Source organism: Melozone crissalis, unplaced genomic scaffold, assembly GCF_028551555.1.
Source record: "Melozone crissalis strain CALT ecotype California unplaced genomic scaffold, PUWL_Pcris_2 ptg000045l_1, whole genome shotgun sequence".
Classification (NCBI taxonomy): Eukaryota; Metazoa; Chordata; class Aves; order Passeriformes; family Passerellidae; genus Melozone; species Melozone crissalis.
Window position 1 is genome coordinate 27,502,025 of NW_026535823.1, and position 10,931 is coordinate 27,512,955.

At 45.5% G+C, this 10,931-nt stretch overlaps 1 protein-coding gene across 1 annotated transcript in view; it reads right to left on the reverse strand.

Moving 5' to 3' along the window:
- TUT4 (terminal uridylyl transferase 4) overlaps nucleotides 1–6,390 on the reverse strand; it is a 43,872-nt gene extending 37,482 nt beyond the window's left edge. Inside the window, exon 1 of the mRNA XM_054285590.1 lies at nucleotides 6,360–6,390. The gene's annotated coding sequence lies outside the window, so the exon portion shown is untranslated. The remainder of the gene's footprint in view (nucleotides 1–6,359) is intronic.
- Nucleotides 6,391–10,931: the final 4,541 nt, after the last annotated feature.

Genomic DNA, 10,931 nt, shown 5'->3' on the forward strand with positions numbered 1-10,931 from the left:
CGGCCGGGGGCACAGCGAGGCCAGCTCCAGGCTCGGGGGAAGCAGCGCGGGGCAGCCCCGGCTCCAGCCGGAGCCGCACCGCCCTTCCCTCACGGCCACCGCCGGGCTGCTCCTTCCCTGGGGCTGCTCCTTCCCATCCCGGGGCTGCCCCTTCCCTCCCTGGGGCTGCTCCTTCCCATCCCGGGGCTGCCCCTTCCCTCCCTGGGGCTGCTCCTTCCCATCCTGGGGCTGCCCCTTCCCTCCCTGGGGCTGCTCCCATCTCAGATCTGCTCCTTCCTTTCCCGGGCCTGCTCCCATCCGGGAGCTGCTCCTTCCTTCCCCGGGGCTGCTCCTTCCCATCCCGGGTCTGCTCCTTCCCATCCCTGGGGCTGCTCCCTCCTTCCCCAGGGCAGCTCTGCCGGCCACCAAACCGGAAAACCAATCCAGCCGAACATAAAGCTGGCACCAGGCAGGAGGAGGAGGAGGAGCACGCCTGGCAATAACAAACAACTCGTAGGGTGGGGACAACTCCTGTTGGCACCACTTCCAGATTAAAGCTACCGTGAAACTCCGGCATTGGAGGAGAAGTGGGGCTGCATTTTGGGGGGTTTTATGCGGCACGTTGTTAGAGTCAAATTTTAAAAAAATCTGCAAAAAATATTCTAATTATTTTATCTCATCCATTCAATTAAATACACAATTATATACTCAAAGAGAATATATACTCTTTAATCAAACGAGAAAACGTAACTAAAGAAACTGCTAGTAAAAACTAGAACTGAGCTAATGATTTGAGTACTGTGATAGTGCTGCATATCAAGAATGTCATCAAATGTAAGTAGATAATGTTAAAAAGCATATATAGTCTTTATTCCTAAGAAATATGAATAAAGAGAGGTCATGACATTTCATAAGACAATACTCTGTATGAAATAAAAGCCAGCAGTTCCACAATGAATGCAGAATCTGAAATGCAAGTGCAATAATAATGTTGTTGAACTTTGGTGTCTCTTTTTCTTTCCTTTTGCTCTTTAATATGGAAATAATTTAGCTAACAAAAAATAATTTTAACTCCTGCAACATATTCAATAGCAACCAAATTACCATCTCACAACAAACTGCAAAACAAACCAACTAATAAAACTCAGTATGAGAAACAAAAAGAAACCTCTCCTGAACCCAGGACAGACACAAAAAGATCATCCTCTGTCAGATATTCGCCATCTACATGACATAGGGGGAGAGGGAAATGGGGAAAGGAATGCCTCTAAAAAAAATAAATTGGTTGGAAACCAAGCACTGGAGTGAAGTGAATCAGTGCTGAGGTGGCATCTTTGTAGAAACCTGGATGGCACCTCTTACAAGCTCAGGCTCATACCAAATTGCAAGACCTGGAATCAAAGCAGAATTTTCTCCCAGTCAGGCTGGCAACAAAACCAGCGTCTGCAAAATGGGGTATGATTAACCTGTTGAAACCAGTTTAGCATATTTCAATAATTCAATATCCCAGTGTTACATGGGACTCAGTTTCCCCTGCTTTCTGAGTGTACAGTGCCAATTACTCCTCCGAAATCTAGCTCTTGGCTCTTTTTAGGAAAATTATCTGGCTGAAATACAACAGCTTGAGGTCAGATAAGATACCATCTGACCTTAAACTCCAGAAAAGTATAAAAATCTATACCTACCTACAGCAACAAAATTAAAAATGTTTAAATCAGCTTTGGTTAGAATTCATTTTTGGCTCACAAAATGAAGACATGAGAATGTTTCACTTTCATTTTTGCCAGTTTCTTTTGTTTCCTCCACTTTGCAGACAAGCATTAGAAAACTCTGCATTTGAATTGCAAAGAATCAGACTAAGGCTTACTTCCAAACAGGGGGAAAAGAAAACCACCAAAAACCTTTCAAGAAGATATTTCTACCTCTTCTACCACTTCTTCCTCTCAAGTTGTTCCGCTGTATTCAACTCCCTCAAACACATACATTTGGAGTCAGAATTTGACATAACAGGGCCTCTTCAAAGATGAAGGCCAAGTCAAACTGTGAGCTCTTGCCTTCTGAGTGGTTCTTTTGCAAAGCTTTTTTAAATAATTTCATTAACAGCAGAACTGACTCCACCTGGTTTCCTAGACGTTCACTTTGTGCTCCTCTGTCACACTCTCTATCACAGCCCCTTGGGCAAGCAGAGCAGACGTGCTGGAGCCCTGTCTGATTTGCAGCTACTCCCTACAAGGAAATGGAACTTCCTCCTGCTTCCCCCTCAGCAGAGACCTCTCCTCTGTTGAGGCATAATTGTTCCAGAAAACAGACAAAAACTCAATGACCCTTTGCCATTATTTCAAATATGTTCTAAAATGTGGTCCCAACTGGCTGAAATGCCCAAAAGTAGGGACTACAGTGTAGAAAGGCAACTAAAGGGAAAGATGACAGGCTTTTAAGTTTTGTTTCCCTGGGGAGTACTAGATAAAATATAAACACAAAAAGTACTACAAACATAAGTGTTATCACCCTGTTTCTATAAAGCATTCCCTCCTTTGAGATATGGAGACTTGTATTTTATCCAAGACCTGCTTTTATCTCTCCCATTATGATTGTCCTGAAGCTCAGATCTCCCAGCCAGCCTTCCAACACTAAGTGGGGTGATTAACCTCAGTGCCCCCCTCGCCTCACTACCAATATAGCCCAGCTCAACTTCCTCAACAAAAATAAAAGGAAATTCTGCAAACAAAGGTTACAGCCACAGTCAGGAACAATAGGAAAGGTTGTCTTTGCACTCTGCTCAGAGTGCAGCACAGGTGATGTCTATGGACAGCCCTAATGTGCTGGGGTGGGGGGGGTCTTTTCTGGGTCTTAGGCCCATTTTTCTGTCTGAGAACTCCTACAAACCTCTCCCATGTTCTTTGTCAATAGTTTTTAAAAAAATTATCACACATTTATGTTTGATTTATGATGAAATAGACATAACTCAGTACAACCTACTACTCATGCTTGATGTTTTTCCAAAGCACTTAAAACTAAAACTATCAGAGATTACTGGCCACTAAAGCGCTTCAGACTCCACCAGCACTAAACCCATCGATATTCTTAGTAACAAACATAAGTGCTACATAGTGTTCCAGAACTCCCTTGTACTACAGGCTATAGAATTTATCCTGGTAAGGATAATACTGCCAGCATCTACCAGAAGGAAGTCAGAACAGCGTACATAAACTTTAACACACAAATCAAGGATGCAACAAAACTGGCACTCTGGGCTCAGTGAAGATAGGAACCTCTGATGCTGTATTTATTATGTGGAAGATTGAAAACATCTAAGGAGTAATCATTAGATATATATCTATGTATATATACATATGTAGAAAATACATAACACTGTAACAAGATGATATCTGATTTACAGAAGTACTGCCGAATAAATGAAGTAACAAGAAAGGCTTTGGCTGATACAAAACTTAGTAACACAGGTATGTGCAAATATCTTACAATTCAATTTTGGAGTGAGCAAAATATGCTGGATGGGAGATCCATAAGGGAAATGCTTGTTACAGATTACTCTGCATTGACTCACTGTTTTTTCTACAGCACTGTATGACTCACTGGGAAGGTGAGAAAAACTAACGTCACCCAACGCCAAGAACTGGGTACCTCTTTCTGACCCTACTACTGCTGCTGCCTCTGTGCCAAGCTGGGCACAGCTGTCCTCTCTCAGCCACACGAACAGTCTCCCCCACCTCTCTATTCCATATAGGCTCCTCATGCTTTAGCACATTTTGGTTCTGATGCTGTTTTACTGCAGCAGTTCTTTACACCTCAGACCCAAGTGCAGCGAGCCCTGAAGAGGGGCAGCACCCGCCCCAAGGCTCCCCAAGTGCTGCACCATTCATGTTGGAGCAGAGCAGGAACTGATACGAGGGAGCTCGAACTTCAAACCCAAACACACACATCAGCCCAAGGACCCACGAGGAGGCTGGGGGAGCACAACACAGCACTGCACTGGTTTAGAGCCTTTCAGAGACTTCCAGAGGCCTCAGATGATCACAAAACTGGTTTAAATGGCAGCTACACACTGAAACTAATTTTTTCACCTTGATCTTAACCTCCACTTATGCTCAGTGCTATGCTAAATGACAATACAGCAGTATGTATTGTGGCACAGAAGCTTATCTGGATCTTGTATTTAAACAACAGTGAGCCCTTCACTCAAACTGGAATCCTTGAGGAAGGGACGGTCTTTGAACTGCTCCATACCAGCTGCAAACCAGTTCACAAACCACAGGGAAAGCAAACAGATCTTCTACCATACCCTTGTGCCTCCTCACCAGCATCCAGCACTTTCCCTACTGGAAGAAACATGCCGAAAATCACAACTCCAGGAAAGCTGTCAAGAACACAGCCACGCTCAGCGGACTGAGTCACAATCGTTTGTAACACAAAACTGATTCCAGACTCCTGTGTCAAGCTTTGCTGACACTGAAAACTAAAATCTGAAAGTTACTTCTTGCTGGCAGCAGTATTTCATGCATCAACAGAAATGAAAATAAAATCTAAGAACATCTGATAAATTGGGTTTTTTCCAAAGACTTGCTGAAACCTTAGAACCAAAATTACAAACCAAGGATACAGTACGAGTATACATGCATGTGTGCATGCATTTCTGTGAAAACAAAAAAAAAGAGTAAAAATTAAATTCACGTGCACTGTTACAAAATTTAGATCTTTTGTATTTCTAACTTAAACGATTTATCAAGCAATATCAAAATAGTGTTAATGTGCCAAAAGCACGAGAAATGTTGACTTTCACTGGATTGCTTCCATTGTGCAAATTAATCCACTAAGCAAATTGCAGGATCCTTCTTTCCATGGGTTCTCAATACAAGTCAGTACCAGTATTGCATTATTTCACTAAGATAGTGACAAAAATAAACTTATTGTAGTAGAAATGCTTTGTAAAGTTTAAAAAGCCAGGACTGCAAACTGAACACAGAACATACTCTCAGGCAGTCAGACTGCCTTATGGTATCAATCCTGAAGCATGAATGACAAGCAGAGCCACAAGACAGTTAAGAGGAGCTCCTCAGGAATATCTTGCTTTCAAGTACAACACAGGGAAATCCTGTCCCCCTTTCTTTCTCCCCACTGCAGCAATTCCCTTCAGAGGAAGAACTGGATAAATGCCCTGCACAGTGCAGGTGTCCCGGGGCACTGAGCACGGCAAGCTGAGGTATGAAAAGGAAGTCTCAGCTGTCCTCTGTGCAAGAACAGAACACAGGAGGAACTTTCTGATCCCTCTGTGTCTATCTTCTGGGAACACATCCCAATATATCTCTTGGGAAAAGGTAATTTTATCACGAAATTAATTTTATGAAGGTTTACACTAAAGTTAAGCAGAAAAATGATTCAAAAAAAGCTCATTGCAAAATTGGTATTTGTAAAAGAGACCTCTTACTCCTAATATAGCATCTTCTGCCAGGTACTGTAATTAAGTCATAGCTCCATGGCTAGCTTACTTTTCTTGTCACGGAAATAATTATGTCATAACTATCTGGGGTCAGACTATCCAAAAAGCAACCACTGAAACCGGGAGCACAAGCCAAAACCATAAACATGTATCCTCTATTTTCAAGCAAATGCAACGACCCCTAAAACCAGGGCACAGTGCTCAGGAAGCCAAGTGACGTGGAGGTGGCATGAATATAAAAAAAATTATTAGATCCATACTTAAATTCAACTATCTTTTTAATGTACTAATCTCTACCTTAGCTTAAATGCGATTGCATTGTTTCTCTGTGTGTTATGAGCTCATCTTCCTTTGATATACCCAGAAACAACCTTAAAAGCTAGGAGGCCTCAGGTAATATGACACATTCAGCCAACTGGCAAATTGCAACATATTGCAAAAGCAGCAAAGTCGTTCAGCTGTATTTGTATACAAAATAAGCCAACAAAAGAGCACAACCACGTAGGCGAAGGGATGCCTGGGTGTCACTCCAGGCAGATCGTAATCCACGGCAAGGAGAACCTCTCGCGGCGGAGCGGGCACGGCTCTCGAGGGCAGCCCTGCACACGGGGCATTCCCCGCGGGCCTCGCCGGCTGCGCTGCTCTCTCCCCCCGCATTATTTAATTCCACGGGGCGTACGAACAACAAACCGCACGCACCGGCTCCGGCCCGGATGCGCCCCCGGCCCCCCGCTGACCTTGCGGCGGCCCCCGCGCCGCGGACCCGGCGCTTCCCCCGCCCGGGCACGGGGCCCGAGGCCGCGGCGGGCCGTCGAGGCGGGGCAGGGCTGGGGCGGGGGGCGCCGGCGCGGACAGGACCCCCTGAGCCCGCCTCCCCCCGGGCCGCCGCCCCCGGGCGCGGGGAGCCCCCGGGCCCCGGTACCTGTGTGCGGCGCTAGCGGAGCCGGCGCGGCGCCCCCGCCATGCCCGGCTGCGGCTGCTGCAGGCCCCGACGGCAGCGGCTCAGTCCGGCCCGGCCGCCATGTCAGCGGCGCGGTGCATTGTGGGGCGAAGGCGGGCGGGAGCGCCCCGAGGGCGGCGGCGCTGCGGGGCGGCGGCGGGGACCGAGCCGGGCACGGTGCCCGCACCGCCTCGGTCGTGCCGGGGAGCCCCCCGTGCCTCAGAACACCCCCTTTGCTGAGGGGGCGAGGCGCCCCCCCTTCCCGTCTCCCCGGCGTTCAGGGCCTTCCTCCCTCAGTGCCACAGCGGCAGGCGGGGATGAGGGAATAAGCAGCATATTTTTTCTTCTTAATTACCCCCAACAGCCATCCTAGTTTTCCCCCTTATTTCTCTTCCCAGGTCTCTTCTTCCGCATAGAATCAGCACGGTTGGAAGAGACCTTTAAGATCTCCCGGTCCAACCGTGCACCCCGCACTGCAACAGTATCCCCACAGCCGCTAAACCCACAGCACCCAGCGCCAGCTCCAGACGCCTCCCAAACACCGTCACGGATGGTGACACCATAGGGCAACATGTTCAATGCCTGACCACCCTCACGGGGCACTATTTTTTTTCTTAGTATCTAATCTGAATCTCCCGTGTCTCAGCGTAGAGCCATTTCCTCTGCTCCTGTCCCTGCAGGCGCGGCAGCAGGGGCCGGCCCCTCCTCAGTACACTCTCCCGTCAGGAGAGCGATGAGGCATCCGCTGCCCAGGCCTGTGGAGCAGGGTAGGGCTCGCTGGAGCCCGGGCTTTGATCCCTGCTCCCCCAGGGCTTCTCCCCCTCCTCCTGTGCTCGGAGAAGAGCGGCTGTGCTCCGGTCACCTGCGGAAATGACTCCAGGCTCCCTGACCTTGGCTGTGCTGGTGGCCCCGGCAGCAGCCAGGGACAGTGGCTTGGCCAGCGTGTCTGCTGGCAGAGCCGCAGGTCTCGGGGGAGAAGAGCCAGCCTGCCGGCTCTTGGCAGGGCTGGACGGTGACCTAAAGGCGCTGGCAAGTGCTTGTCTGAGGCAAATCCCTGTGTGATCCAGTACTACCCCTTTTTGGCAGTGAAATGTCGTGTTGTTGGCACTTCCTAGCCCAGGCTAAGGAGGCCTTTCCAGGAAAATAAGGCACTAAAAGATCAGTCTTGAACTACAAAAGAGATTCAAAGGAAACTATTAAAAGTAATATGAATAGTAGTGTTAGAAACACTACCTCAGGGAGTCTGTGTAGGCACACAAAAGTTGCAAAATCTGTAATACAGGATTCTGTAATACTGACAAGACATACTTCTGAATGTATTGTGAAGTCAGCACAATCCTTAGAGGTAACCTGTATTTTTTTTCTTTCAGTTCACTTGAAGTTCACACTTTACAAAATTAGGACTGGCTAGCTCAGGGTATTGCTCATGGGATTCACCTTTAGGTACATAGGCCAGTCCAGGACAGCAGCAACAGAAACAGCAGTGCTGCCCTGGGGACAACTGAGGTTAACTGGGTGGTGGTTCCAGCCTATTCCAATTTATTTGACAAAGATTTCTATTAGGTTTAGTAGGCCAAAGAGTAAATTGCAGAAGTAGCTAGATTATACTTGCTGCTGGATACGGTTCTCCTAGATCAACATTGAGACACGCTAGTGAGCAAACACATGCCAGTTTGCAAACCTGATTGGCATATTTCCTTCAAATAGTTGGATAGACTTTAATATGAACTGGTAGAGCAGTTTAGCTCAGAAAACATGCACCAGTACAAAGCCAACAGCCTTTGACATAGTCTCTCTCTCTGTGTTCAGGAACAATGCCTCCTTCTTTGCTGATGTTAAAGAATATTTTATGGCAGGGAGCAATATAGAAACATGGCACTAGAAGAGGAAGCAGAGTTCTACTGCCAGCGGGCCATTATTTAAAGAATAAATCATCAGTGCCAGTGACCAAAAATTTTCAGATTCTGGGCTCAATTTGTAGGAGAAAATATGACTGAAAGTGACTAAATTTTATCTAGAAATCAGAGATTATAATCATAAAGCTGCAGGAAGTAGATTTTATAAAGTCCCTCTCTAGAGCAAAACATGCTTTTTACATTGCAGTATGTGGCCTCATTTTTAGTCCTATAACCAAGCAACTAAAATATTATTCCTCAAAAATGTACATGTGTATTGTAGATTTGTTTTTTATTTTCTGACAAAAAAAATCCACATTATGCTGATGATCAATTTTTTAAAGACTATTTTTAGAATTTACTAGGTTTTAAAAATCTTTTTAAATGGAAAAGCCCTGTTCTCTTTCTCCAGATATATCTGAAGAAAATCCAAAGCTTCTTAGATAATTTACTTATAAAATGAGGAAACAAAACTTGACTGTCAGCTTGGTCAATAGTACAGCCAGGAAAGTATCCAGGAGAGTACCACCTATCTGCAAAGAAATTCACATTCTCATCACAGTCTATCTTTCCTGTAGAGACCATGACAGATGATTTTCCATCTCTAAATCTATATATTTTTGTAGTGTATTACATTATTTCTTGATGTTGGGTGTCTGCTAAAACTGAAATCAATAAAAAATGTGAAATGCTTAAAAACTTCAAATATGTTTTTCAACTAGCTATATAAGGCTTCTTCCCTTACAGTAACGCTGGTCATGCTTGAATTCCCTAAGCAAATTTAATCAAAATGTCAAAGATCTACCAAAATTCCTTTTAAAAAAACCCAAAAAAGAAAGTGAGATTTAATAAATGTAAATGATAAAATGTAGTTTTCTCTAAAAAAGATAAATTTCCAATATGCTTTGGAACCACTTTACTTATTTTCTGTAAGTCATTGCATTTTCCTTTTCTTTGCCAAGAACTATCAGAATCATAGCTGTCCATGGCTGACCAGTTTTGTGGTCCAAGAAGAAATCAATGACCATCAAAAGCTTTCTATTGTTGTTACTTTGTAAGTACAAATCCTTTTCTTCCAGCAGGCATAGTAGCAAACTGTACAAATAGCTTTTTTTTTTTTTTTGCCAACAACCCAAGAATGACATCAGCGCACTGAGGCAGTGTTTTGGCTCTGAATGTCTGAATGCTTTGATACCAAACTCAGTTCCTGATGCTTTATGGCTCTTTCTTGCTTGAAAGCCCTCTGGCAGAGAGGTTTCTCCATTTCACAGAGTGACATCAGTGGTTTGGACACTCACTTCTCACCAGGCAGGTGTGTGCAGAGCTGCATTTCCTGCAGGCCTGGCTGATGTGGCTGGGTTATGTGGCGTGTTGGTGATTCTGGCTTTGCTGAATGCTGTGACTCTCGTTTGGAGCACTCCCTCAGTAACCAGTAGCAACCAAGCCACTGCTGTCCTTTGACATTACACCGTACTCACTACATGCTGCAGTTAGTGCACAAAAAAGGGCCTTTGCAAATCCATCAAAAATCACAAGGATGTAGTTAAAGTGTTGGAAAAGAAATTAAATTTAGCAAAATGTGTAATTATAGTTTAGCTATGAGTTGTGTGTGAATTGGTTTGTTAAAAGCAGTTTTGTAGCCGTTGATAGTGTGTGTGTTGGATTTGTGTGTAACCTAGCAGGTAGTCTTAGGAATTTAATAAATATTTAAACTAGTGCAGGAAAGTAAGAATGCTAACCTGTCTGGAGGCAGCATACAATGCTCTTAGAATAAGATAAGCAGAAGATTTATGATCTTGCTTGTGAACTAAGGAATGTATCACAAGGGGACTGTGACTAGGCAAGGGGAACTGTTTCTTGGAGACCTTGTTATGAATCGCATGTATAAAAAGGGAAGCACCCATATGTGAAATTGGGGGCTCGGACTTGGGACGTTAGTCCGCCGGCACCCCCGGGCCCTTAATAAAGCACCCACAAAACTTATCCGAGTTTTGTGTCATTTATCAATCGGGCAACAAAAGCAGGATCTTTAACAACATCGCTTTGATCCCTGTATGGGCTATTCACTTAAGAGTGAATCTGTATCTATTTTACGAAACACAGGGCACTGAACGTCGTGGTAATGCCTGTTTGGGTCATTATTAGTTCTAAAGGATGGTTCCAAGTCCCTTCAGACTTGGCAGTTTGGGAATGGTGTTGTTATCATGAAAACAGGTTAGTATCAGTATTCATATGTTAGTGTTAGTTCTGGTTTCAAAAAAATTTTTTTTTCTTAGGCTGAAATATCAGTGTTATTATCAAGAATTCATGGCTTTCAATACAGCAGTGGAGGAACAATGAAACAGAAGAAGTAAAGCCAAATGTTCTGAGGATCCTCAAGGGTCCCAACTCAGTGATCCTTGTGGGCGCCTTCCAACCCAGAATATCCTGCCATTCTGTGACTGGCATCCCACAGGCTGAGCCAGCCGGTGCTTTAGAGCCATAACCACTCAGGCAGCATTTCCAGCACGGATCGCTCCGTTCCAGAGCGTGTGCCCCCTGAGGGAGCCGTCCCGGCGGAGCGGAGCCGGCGGCTGCCGCAAAAGGCCCGTTTGCAGCAGCGCGGCGTTTGCGGCAGCGCGGCCGCGCCGGGCCGGGCAGAGCGCGGCGGCCGTGCAGC